A 17,068-nucleotide genomic window follows, 5' to 3' on the forward strand; every position below is an offset into this window, starting at 1 on the left:
CATTTGACATACGGTAGGCTACTATTTATACATATAAATTTCTATAGGAAATTAATGCGCAGACTTTGGCGTGCATATGATATGCAATGTTTAGGTTTAGGGGTGTGGGGTAGGTGCCTATTGCCAAAATGCATCTCCTATTCTAGCCAACAAAGTGTATCATCTGCATGCAAAAACATATGCATGTCAAATACATGCATATTGTATCTAAGCCAAAGTCCATTTCTGCTTATAAATAGCACGCAAAATACCAAAAAATACAAAATTAAATGATAATAATTCTTGCTATTGATATGCATTTTCATGAGATCGGGCTCAACTAAACCCGAATTTCTTTTACCATTCCAGCTAAACACCCTCTGGTTCATCCTGCTATGGCAGTCACGCCCCAAACTCTTACTATTGGCTGCACGGATGTAAGTTGACACTGAAAAGCAAAGACATCCTATTGCATTCAGACCGAATATTTTGTAAGCCCTTCACAGAATTATGTGATGCACTATTATATAATCATAAAATATGCCTATTAATTTACTTATACAACAATATAGCCTATATGTTTTTTGTTTTGTTTTGTTTTGTTTTGTTTTGTTTTGTTTTTTAAATAGACAACATGAGAATACACATTCATAATGACTTAGATCTCAGTTTGTCTCTTGGTGTGCGATATACTTGGCTGCATGTCCAGAAGCAAATAAATGACCTATCTCACAGTAACATTTGGGGTGAAATGAGTTGAGGTGGAAACAGGCAGCTTGGGTTCACTGGAAATATATGGATCTGCCAACAGACTTCTAAGGGCAGACCAAGAGAAATGTTTTCACTGTCGTTGAGCTCATAGAATTTGGGTTGTGTTCGCGCGAAGGCGACGGAGTTCACAGAGCGCTAATTAGTGAAGGAGAGCCGGGAGAGCCACACCATCATTTATCATGCGACTATTCAGGGGCCAACACTAACGAGCTCTGCCAAAAAAAAAAAAAAAAAAAAAATACCGTCAGATTAATTATTCATTTGAGGCATATGTTGCATCGGCATAACCCCCTACCAGCACTCTCTTGCTCTCTTTCTGCCTGCTTTGCTCCAGCAGTTTATTTGTAAAGGTATGGCCGACTTTCCCGGGTCTACCTCGCATACTTCCTAGCCTAATCCACATCGTTTATTGTGCAAATACAATTTAAAAGTTATTATGTAATTAAAATCTTGTTTCACTGCTGGAAACTTCAAAGGACAGCCCGTTTCCGTGGACATAGTTTGCCGCTGATGTAATAATTTCCCTGGGATATTTAAAATAAACACATTAGGCTCCAGGAATTCAAAACTTGTCTTAGGGTATAAGGCATGTGCTCCTTGATTGGCGTGAGTAACGAACGCCACGAAGCGGCTGCTCGGCGAAACGGTTCAAATAGTGTCTGGTGATGGTCGGCAAGAGGCGTCTTCGACTCTATACAGTGTAAATTATACGTAATGGAGCCAAGGCGACGAGTGCATACGTTTATTAAGACAATTTCTTCACACCAGTTCTTCCTAGTAGCTTTTCTTCTTCATCTTCATCATCTTCCTATTCTCTCTCCCGTTCTCGCTTTCTTTGCAGAGCTTGGTGGTCCTGCGATCCGTCTGACCTCAGCCATGTGTTTTCACTTTCTCCTCTGATCTCGCCTCCGTGACCAGCGGGGAACGAAATACAAATTGAATAGTAACCATTCACAGACCCGTTCCATCACGCCGACGTTCAGGTCACTTTGTCTTTTCCTTTGAGGAGAGACTACAATAAAAGATAGGCCTAGATGTTGTTTAATTCCTCCTGAGGTACTCCCGCGCTTATTTATTTTACCCTGTCTAGCGCATAGAAAAGTTGCTTTATCTTCAAACGTGTTTAATAGCTTGAGATGGTTGCAGGGTAATTCCACTGATAAAAATCACTTGGGCTGTTTTCCTATTCTCTCAGTAGGCTTATACTACGGATGACCAAGGAGCTTGTTAAATTACCATCACCGAAAACGGATCACGCTGTTCCCGTGAGGTGCTCTTTTATTTGTTCTGTTCTGTGGTGTTTTTTATTTTTAGTGTCTAGAAGATCTCCCCCGTCCCCGCGCGATCTGTTATGGGGCCGCGCGCTGGACACCGCGCGCTCGCCGGTGGCAGGTTGTGTTTGTTCAGCTTTTATTGAGATTAGATTAAGTTAAAAAGAGCCCCGTTGTTGTTTTTAGGCTGGGTGTTTTCTCTGGAGCGTGTCCACGAGCGGTGTGTTCGCTCTTCACGTTGAAAGGCTTTGCTCGAAGGGAAAAGCCACGGCTTTTTGACTTTGTGAAAAGAGGACAAATCGCCTCTCTTGGGAAAACTGATAATAGTATGCAAAACCGTACTGCATAGAGGCTTGTTTGTTAAAAATGGTCAAAAGGGCCAAAGTCTAATCAGTCTGCTGATTTTTAATGATTTGATTTTTTTTTTTATGAGCCATATAATCAACGAGTAGACTAGAGACTGGGAAAGTCATAAGAATCACTTTAATTTAAACATTTAAATAAGCATGTGTAGTAGTATTTCAAAAGTTTACATTTTCAAATAGCCTGCAGGAAACTTGCATTTTACTCTATTCGCAGAGTAATGTTGTTTTCAATAAAGTTTTGCGCATTTTCGTCTTACACTTTTCTCCACTACTAAATGATTCTTGTAAACTCTGATTCGTTTACTTAGCCTGGATTCCATTGCGGCCGTTTTGCACGGTTTACCTCTATTTGGTTTATTAGCCCTAGAGGTTACCTTGCCAAAACATTCAGACCTGAATACTTTGGCTTTAGGTTTCATGGATCTTCACTCAGCTCCTTGAATGTTGGTGAAAGGGGTGTCAGAGTGGTACGGTATGCATTTAGAAAGCGTCACGGTTGTCAAGAAGAAATGTCGACTAATACAAGAAGAGAAATGTTAATCAACTGAATATATAGGATAATATTGCCTAGGCTATGTGTAATAGTCAAAATTATCGTGTCGTGACGTCACAAGCCCTTCCGGGATCATCAGTCAATAACCACAGAAAAAAAAAAGAAAAAAGTCAACCACATGTCTGTTATCTTATGCATTAAACAATATAAATATGTAAACTATATGTTAACATGGGTTGTTATATACCCATTGTTTATAACAACCCAATAATCACTCAAAGTGTCAAATGCCTGCAAAGTCTTATTTTATCAGAACTTTATTGTTTTGATCACATATCTTTCTTACAAATACCCAGTAGCCGATACGCATCAGAGCTGCGTCCCATTGTAAAACCGATATTCTTGTAGACCTATTTGGTTTTATTTTGTTATAGCTGTTTTAGAGGACATCCGTTTTCATAATTTTATATGTAAAATCCTGAGTCTGTCCTGATCCAGCAATAATGAAGCCCAGATGTTTAGGAAAAGGGATGTTTCAATAACATGCCGATTTTAACTCGGACAGAACTCGGGTGTTTGTTTGTCAACAGAAATGTCATCGCGTTTTATGAGACAAATATGATAGCCACCTTTATAACCTTTTTGTTAGTCTGATTTCAGTTTTTGAGGCATTGCGAATTTAAACAAAGCATATCAACAACTCTGTGTTTATTGTGTAGGCTATGTTCGTAAAAATTGTTACAATGACGTAATAAAGTAAATATTTATTTCCAAACAAATTGGATTTGTATTTATTTAATTATTTATTTATTTGAGGGCAGACTATTAAATACAAAGATTGTTTAATGAATTCGATAACTTAAAAAAATGATAAACCTTTCTCTCATTTGGTGACCTTGGTAATGACATAACCACATAACCTAACCATTATCACTAATAATACGGACTGTTTCTTTATCATGATGAGATTTCTAGGTTTACCTTTGATTACAAGCAGTCTTATGTTAATATGTCTGAGAGATTGGAGAGAAAGCCTTTAATGTCAAAGTATGTCATTGGTGGGGTCCAACAGCTGTAAGGCGTTGAATGAGAAAGTGGGGGGACTCTCTCCTTTCCAACACACATTGGTAATGAGCTGTAGCAGAAATTACCCCCATTTGCCTTGGACCCTGAAGCACAAAAGCCGTGGTCATCACAGGTGTCAGGGGAAATTTAGCCTTCAGTCAGTCAGAAGTAAAGGTTAATTTTTCTCTTTTAGAATGAATGAACATTTTTTATATTGATTGTTTTGGGGAGCTTGGTTCTATACAGAAATAATGGGTAATAATTTAAATCAGTCAAAACATGTGACAAATAAGAAAGTAAGTACAAAACTAAAGTTAAAATAAGTTTAATAACTGGGCAAATTGTCTCATTACCAAAAACAACTTGAATTAGCATCCAAATCAAACATGATTATCTAATAAGGAATATTTTCAGGAGCTCTTCAGTGCTTTGCAGTTTTAATTAATAAAAAAGCTTGGGCTTGAGTTGTTAGGTTAAGGAAATGTGGTTTGGTTTGGGATGAGTGTGTTGTGTGCGTGATGATTTGTTATTGTGCTTTTTTGTTTTAGTTGAGTTGTTCTTCTTTTTAAGTTTGTGCTGAGCATCGGTTCAGTGCTGTTGGTCATTCGGTCTCCACAACTCTACAACCCTGCTTTGCCATGCTGTGATTTATAGTGTGAAACAGCAAAGTATTCTCACTGCCATACATTATTTGTTTTAAAATAAACAACTAAGATAAATTCTTAATCTTCAGTCAGCACCACATCAGTCAGATAGCCAACTTATTAATTGCTGGTTATAATTTGCTTCTTTCATTAATCATTTTCCAAAGAATTAAGCACTAAAGCTGTGCTGAAATAATGATGTCATTACAGCATATTTCCCAGGATATGAGATCTCATTCATCATGTCACAGACATTCGTGAATCTGGTCTTTAAATTTCTTTTCCCCCCATACAATCTGAAAATTTAATCTTTGCCATCCAGTAAAGTATTCAAGTATGTGCTGACCAGTCGAACAAACTTGCTCTCATTTCAATAAAGCCTCTCTTCATCAAAACCTTTAAGATTGCCAGAGTTGGAGACAGCTGTTTGAAGAGACTTTGCTTGCTTTCTGGCTGTTCTTTTGTTCTAGACTGTGTTTGTGAAGCAATTATTGTTTATAGTCTTACAGTTTACAGATTGGTAATTTTAAAACAATTTTATGATGGGCACTGAACTGCATTTCACCTGAGGAAATACTTTGAGCAACCACAGCTCCATTGTTTAGAGTGAAGCCAAGACCATCAAAGACCAGCTTCTCCCATTACGGAAACCAGCAGGGTTGCTTTATGAACGACTGGAAATCCCCAGAGAAGTAAAAAGTCAGAGCTGAGAGGTGAGGTGGAGTCAGGCTAAAAAATACAGTATGAACCTACTTTCATCAATTAAAAATATAAGCATCTTTAAAACCTGTATTATTTTCACTGTATTACACTGTTTCCATGTAGCATTCAGCATGATCCCTGTCAGTGCATCATTACATATTTCTCAGTGGCTTGGTTGGTTGAATTGATTGATTGTGGGTTTTTTTTTTTGTGTGTATCCAGAAAAAAAAAAAATATAAAAAAAAGAATTGTTTGTTAACAATTAAATAAACTTGTTCTTATCACGATCAGAAAGTTTGAACTGTACTTGAGATAATATGGACTAATAATAATATGCCTATGGACATTATAACCTACCACATGATATTTTCCATGTATGTTGCACACAGGTTTAATACAGCCTCAGTGTGTGACATCGCTGCTACAGACAACTTCCAATCCGTTACTGATGACTGATCAGTTCAAATAAGCATCTCTCTCCTCTATTAGTTAAATAATCTGCAAGAGATTATGTCATCCAGTCTTAGTGCTGCATCAACACTGATTAATTGGTCAGCGGAAAAAGGGCAAAAAAGATTAATGTGTTGTTCTTTTAAATTTTCTATTCATCAAAAATTTACTTTTTACTTTACTTTTAATCTATATTAAGCAGCACAACTGTTTTCAGCACTGATAATGAAAAAATGCATTGCGCTACATGTGTCCCGAGTTCGAATCCCAACTCGAGGACCTTTCCCGATCCTGCCCCCTGTCTCTCTCTCACTTTGCTTCCTATCAGTTCTGATCTGTCCTACTGTAATAAGGGTAAAAAAAAAATTAAAAAATGATTTCTGAAAGATCATGTGACATTGACAGCTAGTATAATGGCGTCTGAAAAATCAGTGTTGCCATCACAGAAATAAATTACAGTTTGAAATATGTTAAAATAGAAAAAAGTTATTTTAAATTTGAATGATATTTCATAATATTACTATTTTTCAGTATTTTTGGTCAAATAAATGCAGCCTTTACCATATACAGTACTTTGAACATTAGTACTGTATAATAAGGTAAAAGATAAAGAGTGTGGGCCTAGTTTGCCTAGAAAGCCTAAAGATGGCCAGAAAGAACCTAAAGGTGTCTTTCTTTCTCTTTCTAATGTGACACAGACAGTAACTGAACTAGGTCACCATGGCCAGCCATGGCAGCTCTGCCTGTAATCATTTTATTTTATCTTGACTCATGTTAAAGCTCAGTTCCTCCCTTACAACTGCTTTACTTTATGAATCATTGGATATCATCTATATGTCACATTACAAACCCCCCACACACCTAAACACATAGTTCATAAAAAAAAGAGAAGATAAACAAAATCTGATGAATCTTATATCCTGGAACATCTGCCATGCAGAACAAAGGGATGAATCTACTAAACTTGTTTGATTTATTTGCCTACTTGAACTGCTATAAAAATGATATACAGTAAGTCGTCACAGGGCCAGTATCTGTTCTTTTCTTCCTGTTAATGTAGGATGTGTCTATATGACAGCAAATACCTTTTTCGTTTGTGACAATGCTAATCTACTTGTTTTTCTTTTCTTCATTCTCCCCATCCCACATCAGATGCACCACAATTCTCATTGACAATTTGTATATTAGTTCAAATATATGCAAGAAGATAGAAGGGAAGAGAGAAGGAGAAGGCGTGCATGTGTGAGAGAGAACAGGCATGCTCTTTCAAAGCAATGTAAATGTAACCCAAGCCGCAGTCTAGGCTGACTAAACACTCTGAGCCCAGGTGGCTAATGGGAGACCAGGATGACCAAATGACCACCACCATAGTGGATCTATTCTGATGCCTCTCTCTCTCTCTCTCTCTCTCTCTCTCTCTCTCTCTCTCTCTCTCTCTCTCTCTCTCTCTCTCTCACTCCCAGTGACTCCTGCTCACTCTCTCTCCTTTCCTCTCGATCTCTCCATCTGCTACGTATTACACCCGTCAGCTCTTCTGTTTGTCCAGGCAAGACTCGGATGGGTGGTCTTCAGATAACAGAACGCCAGGGGCCTCCCGTGTCACCAAATTACCCAGACCTCTATGTTTTTCCTTTACTCCTTTCAAAAACACGCAGGGCTTTGCTGTAAGGGGCTAGAGTGGACAGCAGACACACACTCATCATCATTCTGTGACGTAAACCTCACTAGAATAGCAAACTGTCTATGTATGTAAGTGTGTCTGTGTGTGTGTGTGTGTGTGTGTGTGTGTAAGAGAGAGAGACTGAAAGACAGGGAAAGGAAAGGACTCCCTTATCTAATCTTAAAATGTTTTCGGTGAATCTGTACAAATGTACAGATTTAGTAGAGAGATAGGCTTCCCAAGGGAGCATTTTTCATAAACAAACCCACAATGCTCATTTTTATGGTCCATTTACAGATGAAAAGATTTCATAATACACACAATGACCATTTGAAAAAGTTAAGATACAAGAAATGTTTTTTCAGGACTTGTAACATGTATTTGAAAGATGTTTGTCTTTTTTAGATAGAGAACATTCCTTAAGTATTTGACAAAATATTATCTGGTAGCCTAACAAGTAATGTAAGTCTATCTAGAAATAAATAATCGAAATTATTTTGTTTAAAAAAAGTTTTTTAAAAAAATGTATTCATTTATTCAAATGACATGTTGGTGGGATTGAAAAACTATGAAGATCTATAAGGGCACCAAAAAAAAAAAAAAATGAGGCAAGCAGGAAATGGGACAGTCAGTTTGCTCATGGTCAGCAGGGGGCAAGACCAAGCACAGAGACACAGTTATTATGTGGTCTATTAAAACAGAAAACAGTTCTGTTTCAAATGCAATAAATTGCAATAAAAAACATATTTAAAAAAAAAATCTTACCACCTTCAAACTATTGAACTTTAAAAATGCTTTAAACAACACTAACAGCTGATGGCTATAGTTTTAAGAAAACCAGAAAATTCCTTACAGACAATCGAAATAAGGAGATGAGGCCATTAAGAGGGTCTTGTTGACTTAAGCAGCCAATGACAGCCTCACAAGAGAAGCCTAAGCCTCAATCATATCTGCATACGTACACAGACCCATACTCACAACAAAAGAGCACAGGTCTGAGCTGCTGTAATCACTAAACTGTGTGTTCATGCAGACAGAGAAAGGGTGAGGGGTCATGGGTGAGAGGTCGTGCTGCTTATGGCTGGGAGTGATTGGAGGGGCTAGTGACATACACAGATCATCCCTTGTAATTTAGGGGAGCTAATCTAATCTCTATAGATCCCGATTAAGAAAGTCTGATAGATAATGAGTCATTTAGTGCAACAAATTTCATCTAGATAATGAGCACACACTGCTGTGTTTGTGTGTGGATGTGCGTGTGGAATCAGGGTGGCATCTTTAGCGCAGCTCGCAGGTGGCCATGAGCTCCAGTTAGATCACAGGTCAGCTGCTTTACTGGAGCCTTACTGACACACACTCGCCTTCTCTTTTGTCTTTCACAACATTAATACTAGACTCTAAAATCTGCCCCCAATGAGACACAATCTCACACCCAGCATGTCTGCCATTCTTCATTACAGGGAGAGCAACAGCTCAGATTGCACATGTCAACAGAGACTCTTTTAATAAGACTACATGATGACGATTAAAAACCCATCTGTGCCAAAAAAAAAAAATCACTGCATTAAACAGCTTAGTGAAATGTTCAGGATGTGGATGAAGTAATACTCACACATTTACAGGAGGAGAGTATGACAGAAAGAGAGAGAGAGAGACATCAAATCCATGAGCTTGAGGCGAGACTAAAAAAAGCTGGGGTCATTGTGTTTGAAGAACTTTCAGTGGGTCATTAGTTGCAGGTGGAAGGAATAAATGACAGCATATGCTGCAGTGTTATATTTTTCTTATATTTCTCATATTTCCTCTTCTTTTCCACAGTTTTCATCAGAAAAAAAAGAAAAGAACATTGCTAGCTATAATTTAGGACCACCAAGAAGACTGTTTCTCTTGTGTCTTTCATGTTGTCCTGTCTTCTTTTGATTAACAAAAAGACAGTCAAAAAGTTACATTAAAGTTTAAATTTAGAATGAGAAGGTAAAAAGCTGGGCCGTCAATGGAGTAAAATAACTGCATTTAATCTCTTTGTTGGTGTTCATGATAAATTTATAATTCTTAAAAAAGCATTTGAAATTTGCCTATAATTCATGCCGTTTTAAAATTTGTTTACCTACTCTTTCAATAAATAAAAACAATTATTGAACAATTAAAGATGTATTTTTGTGTATGATGCAATGGCAAATATTAGCTGTGCAAAAATGTGCTACTTCAGGTCACTTTGACATAAACTACTGCAAGTAACAGTAAATACTTTTACAATGTCATTTTTCATTCAACAGATGTATTGCTGTTTCCACAAAAAAAAAAAAAAAAAAAAAAAAAAAAATTCTTATTATCAACACTGATAATAATTAAAAAAATGTTTCTTGATAATCAAATCAGCATACTACAATGGTTTCTGAAGGATCATGTGACACTGAAGACTGCATGTTTGCTAAAAATTCAGCTCTTCCATCACAGGAATAAATTAAATTTTAAAATATGTTAAAATAGGAAAAAATATATATGAAATTGTAATAATACTTCTCTATATTACTGTTTTTACTGTACTTTTTAATCAGATCAATGCATCCTATAGGTGAGCATAAAAAAAATCAAACATACTTCTCGCTTTCTATGATAAGATTCATCTTACTGACCAGTCTTTTAAACTGTATTGTAATTTTGATCAGATGGCATACTTTTAGTTTGGCCTCTTTGAGTTCAATACATGTCCCGAATTCTTCTTTACATGATTTGTCAGGGAATACAGAGAATGAAAATCAGTATTAAATATAATTTTTCTGCATATTATGCATCTTAACACAGCGATCACATTTACACCTGGATGGGAAGGGACAAGAGAAGAGGAAAGAGACATGGGCAGAAATGAAAGCTTGAGGATGGCTAGCCCATTACTACAGCACTGAGTATCTAGCAGAAGTTAGCCCAGAACATATAAAGGCCTGCCATCAACACATATAATCTCTTAGCTAAGCCCATTGAAAGCCAGGGATTTGGGGTTAATTCACCCATCGCTCTGTGTTTGAATCAACTCCAGACTCACATTGAGATGAAAGCCCGAGAGTCCCACGGACGAGCTGCACCATGGGGCCCGCTGGGCCTCTTCAACGAGGCCAGATTATTGCTTGTTGGTCTGCCTGGGACCTCCATCAGGACAGGGAAACTGAAAAGAAAAACAATAATTAGAGATAATTGCTTGTGTCCAAACATGAACATTAAAGCCCCCTTCCTTTACTCTCTTTCTATACCCCCCCACCCCAATACCCCCCATCTCCCAGTCTCTCTCTTTTGGTAGTATATAGGGTGCAAAGAGAAAAACACACCCCTGTTTTGACAGCTGGGCAGGCGAACATAATTTGTGACAGCTGAACTGAAACGTCTTTAAAAAAGACGGAAAAGGAAAAAAGGGGGGATTGAGTGAGAGACTGCGGGGCAGAAGAGGGAAGAGGACGAAGGAATGTGGAAAGAAAGTGAATTATTGAAACAATAGAGGACAAAATAATAGTTAATCATGCAAGACTTTATATGCACCCAGAAGTTGAGAAAGTAGAGGATGGATGAAAGGGGACACAAGAGGAAAAAAATGAAATAAAATTATCTGTCAATTTTTGAGAAATCAGCCAAACACAGTGGAGCTAAAAGTCTAAAGCAACCAAACAGAGCAAAATATTTTTACCAAAAAATCTCAATTGAACAAGGTGTCACACAAAGTTTGACGCATTGGGTTAATTTGCTGCTCAGCAACTGTGAACTCTGAACTTTAAGGTCCAAGGGGGTCAAACCGAACTCAGAACGAGGCAGCCAAAATCATGTCAGTCTGAGAGAGCAATGTCAAAGGTCACCGGTGAGATCTTGGGGAATATGGGCCAAAACAAGGACCATATGTGAATGGATACACATTTGAAACCAAAATAACCCTTTTTTCCATCCCCTCTAACCCCTCTGTAGGCACACACAGACAGACCCACCGCAGACATACTGCATCCAAATTGAATTAAGTCATAAATAGAAGTGCTACACTGATGTTAGAGAGGCATTGACGGAACATTGGCTGACCGCCCTGCGAAATTGACAGTGACAGAAGTTTTCCCTGAAGGAAAATACTAATGTAAACAATGGAATACGGTTTCAAAATATCCGCACTCCCAATGCTGCTTCTGTTTACATTTCCTTTACCAAAACTATTCCAGTTTGAGGACCAGGCAGAACTTGACTAAGAAGAGACGGGATGAGGCCGAGGCTAAGATGCCATCTCTTGCCATTTCATTTAAAAAGGAAAATATTTCATGAAAATGTTACGGAACTTTGATCAGGTTAACCCACACTATATCACAACATCCCAGTTAGATGTACACTCTGATTTATTCTCTCCCTGTACCACACATGCCATTCATTAAAAACACCAGTCTCATAAATCTAGTCAAGTAATTCAGTATAACACCTTTACTGGCACTTTAACGTTCCTCAAACAAGCAGCAGTGAAATTCTCTGGACCAGTGAAATTTTAGTGAGGAACATGAGTGTCCTTCCTTGTGAGTGTTTGTTTGATTACAGTTTGCACACCAATAAAAAGTGAGAGAAAAGGAGGAAAAAACGAGAGATCTCGCTGATGCTCTCTGGATTGAGCTGTGTTTCTTTTTCCCGACATCTGCAAAGATCATCTGGGCCTTCATCTGAGCCTCATGTGCGGTACAGTTCATTTAGTTGCATCGTTCCTGTTGCTGTTGCTGTTGTTCGGGGGAATGTTAAACCGAACGAGCAGTATGGCAGATTATTCCCCTCGGCAGATAGAACGGCCGGCACCTTAATAATCATAAACACTCACACCAGAGGGTGAGCCGGTTGCAGATCACAACAGCATCGCGGCACCCACGCGTCAATTGATGTAAACACCAAAGCCCGCCGCGCGGGTTTTTTTCCTCCCGCGACGCTAGCTCGTTGCTCGATAAGCAGTCAGCTGGTCGCGCCTGAAATGGCGCAGCCGGAACGCTGTCGCTTGAGCCATGTTCGTGGAATACAAACACACAACAGTTCTCTACAGTACTGAGTTGAACGTAGGTAATCGGATATGTAGTCCAGTTTATTGTCCAAAGAGCGTACGTTAGCCAGTACGACGGTCGGGGATGGATGCTTGTGTGGGTAGACGTTGCATAGCCGGATACCTCGCGCTTACCCCTCTTTGTTCCTCTCAGGCCTCTCTCTGTTTTATTAAAGACAGGGAGATGATTTCTCCATCAGTTACAGTATTACAACTGGACAGCAGCCTAAAACTGGCAATCAGTATCCCATTCAGAACATATATGTGATCATGTACTGCTCATGAGGATCATTGCATTGTGCATTACATTATGACATTTATTGAGGGGTAATGAATTGAACACTGGAGGGCAGTTTTTGCAATGAAGAAGTATCTGAAGACAATCCTGACTTTAGTCCAGCACCATAAGTGAAATGGATCTTGAAACCTTGGCATAACTTTTAAACCTATGAGTTTTATGATTCCCAACCACAAATGACTTTTCATTACTAATTGTTTTATGAAAAGAAGATATTGATCTAAGAAAGACATTTTCATTCATTTTAACAGCTACATTTTCCTCTCCTGACCATGTTTCCCACAGTCCAGCTGTTAATAATCTTTTTTTTTTTAATATATATATAATTCATATTTCTAAAGCTGTTATACAGTCTTATGTTTTTTATCTGAATCGGTGGAACACCTGCTTGGTAACTGAGGCCAAAGTGTAAAAGTCCAGACGTGGGCGGTATTAAAAACAGTGTGAAGAGGAGGAACCATAGTAGCTCCAGAAGACACGGTAACACACGAGTCAATGGCTTTCTCAGGCTGTGGAAAGAAACTGGCGGCCAGAGTGAATAAGTCTTGAACTGGGGGCCTGGGGACCGCTGATAGATTTGCCATCAGACCTACTTAAGGCCCTCACGCTCACACATCAAACAGGCTGCACACAGTAAACATTCATTTCAACACTCGTTATATCATAACTCAGATTCTCAAAAGGTAGCACTCTTCCCTCATCGATCACTGCATCGAGAAAATGGAGGGGGAAAAAATGCAATAATGTGTGTGTTGGGGGACACTTGTCTCAATAGCAGCCTTCCTGTTTCAGAAAAGCAATGTAAATGAGCAGTGGTACAATATGTTCAGCAGATCCGTTTGTGTGCATGTGTTTATATATACGTACAGTGTGTGTTTGAGGCTTATGTAAATGAGCTGTGAGAGTCTCCAGTGTCTGTGAATCATTTCCTGTTTGCCATATTGATCTAATCATCCTGGGGTTTTACTGTCAGATGCGCCCCAAACAAACTCTGTGTGTGTGTTAACATTCAGTCATATGGTAATGCATATGATCGCATGTGCATACACTAGCCTTTCATGCACTGCATATAAGTGTGCACGCCATTAGTTCGAGTCTACGTATATGTAGAATACAGAATATGAGTATTTAAACCTGTATGGAGCAATAGAGAGTGTGTGAGTGATGCTCTCTCTATCTGGGTGGCAGTACCTCTAGAGGGGCGGCTGGCTCTGCAAGCAACATGAACAGCGGGAGGATAATTTGGATTTGATTGGTTTCACATGTTTTTCATAAACAACAAAGCTCTCTCCCTTCGGTCTGCTCCACTGTGTTTGGCTGAAAACATGGAATCCATTTGTCCCCTTCTCCCCTTCTTGCTATTTAGCATTGCTGAGCAGTATGTCACGTGTTGAACAGACCACCAGCACGACGGGCATCTCGCAGTTACGATGACAGATTGTAACACCAGTAAATTGGCATTTAGCAAAACACACTCCCCACAGACCCAGATATTTAGCAGTGGATTTCACATGTGCTCTGCTCTCTCTAGTCTTAATAAATTGCATGTGCATATATGTATTAGGTTAAAGATGCACCATCTGAATGAAATCAGATAATAACATATAGGCTACATCTAATCGACTGCCTTTTCGTTCAGCTCGTCCCAAAGGTGCTCTGTTTGATTAAAGCCAACAGTTTTGAAACTGGCATACTCCCATTAGACCCTGCTGGTACATGAAGTAACTGCATTATCTATCTACATAGACCATCTTTCTTTCTGATGATTTTTTTTTCCCCAAGTGAATTACATCTCAATGATAACATCATATTTTACTAGTGCAGTTTTTAAGGGCTCCTAAAAGTGTGAAACTGACTTATTTTAGTAGTAGTAGTAGTAGTAGTATTGTTATTGTGGTTGTTATTCCCAACAGACCATTTGACACAGGCCTACAAAATAAGACTTCTGTTTGAAATATGGGACATTAATTGAATTGTTGACATTGAAGCAAAGCATTAAAGTGAAATGCTTGCTAGTGAATGGTTTGGGACTACGAGGTGGATTTCCTACGACTGGAAAAGAAGTTCCACCCCTGAACTGAACTTCAAACGAACGAATGAGATGAACTCAAACGACTTAGGCACCAAATCGCCAAAACATAAAACAATTAGGAATTGCCATGAGAGGGTGTTGCATATGAGTCATTTTTTTGTGGTTTTAAGAGCCCTATAAAATAACCCATCATTGGTACATCTGTACACTAATATAATTAAATATTTGCAATTTATGTTGTTTGTGGGGAAAAAAAAAGGTCAATGTGGACCTTTTTTCTCAACATGATGTAGCCTCAAGTCATCTACAAGCGTGGCTATGGGAGTGACTGATCCACTGGGATTTATAGTTTCAGATGATTGGCTCAAAAACACCTGGCAACATGCGCTGAACTAAAAAAAAAAAAACCTTTTCATTTGTATTCTATTAATGGTATATAAGCAAAGTTATTATCCGTTGCATAAAAGAAAAAGCCCATAAGCTAGCATAATATTAGTAATAATATCCGGGACAGCCAAACAAACAAGTGCTACTAGATAAACGAAAATGCTTAACTTCCTCAAGGTAATATGTAGACCTACTCGGTGCAGAGATGTTTTTTACTGCATCGTTTTTGTAAAACTGAATCTCACACAAATTGATTAGCTTTTAACGAGCAAGTGTATAAACAAAGCCTGCAACCAATAAGGTGAGTTAGAGACTATAAGCTGTGTCATATGTCGATCTAAAGTCCAGACAGCTAATTGAGACATAGCTATTTATGGTTATGCGTTCACGTTCCTCCTCGTTCATCTGGACAAGTTCAGATGTAAGACGTGTTCTGTAATAAATAAAGCGAAGCTCTCCAATAATGAGCTTTGTCGGCCACCCGCGTTTTACTGCTTAGTGAAATTAATGAAATTCACATTGCACTGCGGTCTCGATATAAAGGGGCAATATAAATCCCAGAACACCGTTTAAAATGTATTAGGTATAAAGCACTTATCGGCTGATTTTTGGAAGCATTTCTGTTTAACATCAGGTAGGATTTTTTATATATATTAAAGGTGGCCTAATAATTAAGTGACAATGCCTTGAGCCTAAATAGATAGGCTAATCTGATCTAATTGTAGGCTATCTAACTATAAATGCAGAGTGCGTTTAATGAGAATAAGTTACACTGAAAAACAGTGGAAAACATGGGATTCCATAAACTGTATGTCAACATTTTCAAGTCCAAAAAAAAATTAAAAATGCTACTTAATTAGCCTATTTGTTTATCCGTTCATTCTTTTCTATCAAGCACGCCACTCATACAATCAATATTTCAATATTAAAACGTTGGACATTAGTATACAGAATTCTGCACGAGGACGTTATGACTTAAGCGGGACTTAAGTTTTTTCTATTGCATTTTTAAAGACTTTCATTAGGTGGGCTGAAAGTCAACTCAAAAGTAAAAACACATGAACTGGAACGGAAATTGTGTTCGTCACACTGTTTCTTTAATAAAAAGTAATCTCACAATTTACCAAAGCATTCAGGTTGGCCTATAACAAATGTAACGGTAGTGTGAGGAAACCGTAATTATATAATAACAAAAATGCATTTAAAAAAATATTTATTATTTACTCTGTACTAATGGATAAGCATGTTAAACTTTTTAGACATTTAAAGTGTTGAAGTTTTTCAATTCCATATTTAAGTCATCTAGTTCGCAAAAGACAAGCATACAGGCATAACCCATGGCTTGCTCAAGACCTGTTATAGACCTTCAGTCCCATTGGACGAGGGTTGGCTGAGCAGATGCTGTTACATTTCAAGGCAGAGATGGCAAATGTTAAAAGCATGCTCCACACTGCAAAATTGCCGGCTCCAACTCCTCAGTTTACTTGTGTAAGTGTGTATCACTTTTACACTCAACAAAAGCGTCCAAATTAAACACCAATAATTTCATTAAATAGGGTTGTTATGGAGTATTGTTTATTTTGTACTCACGTTTGTCATTTACATTATGAAAGTTTGAAATAACATTTATAATAATTTACTAACTTTACAGTCATTTAAAAACACCAATATATTGGGTGGGGTCTGCAATACAAATGTACCAAACAAAAGTTACTGTTTGTATTTCGAACCAGAGAAAAAAAATATATAAATCAAACTGAAATTATTATTGTTATAATTATTGTTTAGAAAAAGTAAATGATAGCTTTGGTAGCATATGAAGAAGCAGGTTTTCCTGTTTAATTTAAATTGAGAAAACATCCAAACAAGCTTTTCATCATGTTAAAAAAAAAAAAAAAAAAAAAAACCTATAT

This window comes from Cyprinus carpio, chromosome B5 (assembly GCF_018340385.1).
Source record: "Cyprinus carpio isolate SPL01 chromosome B5, ASM1834038v1, whole genome shotgun sequence".
In the NCBI taxonomy this organism is placed as follows: Eukaryota; Metazoa; Chordata; class Actinopteri; order Cypriniformes; family Cyprinidae; genus Cyprinus; species Cyprinus carpio.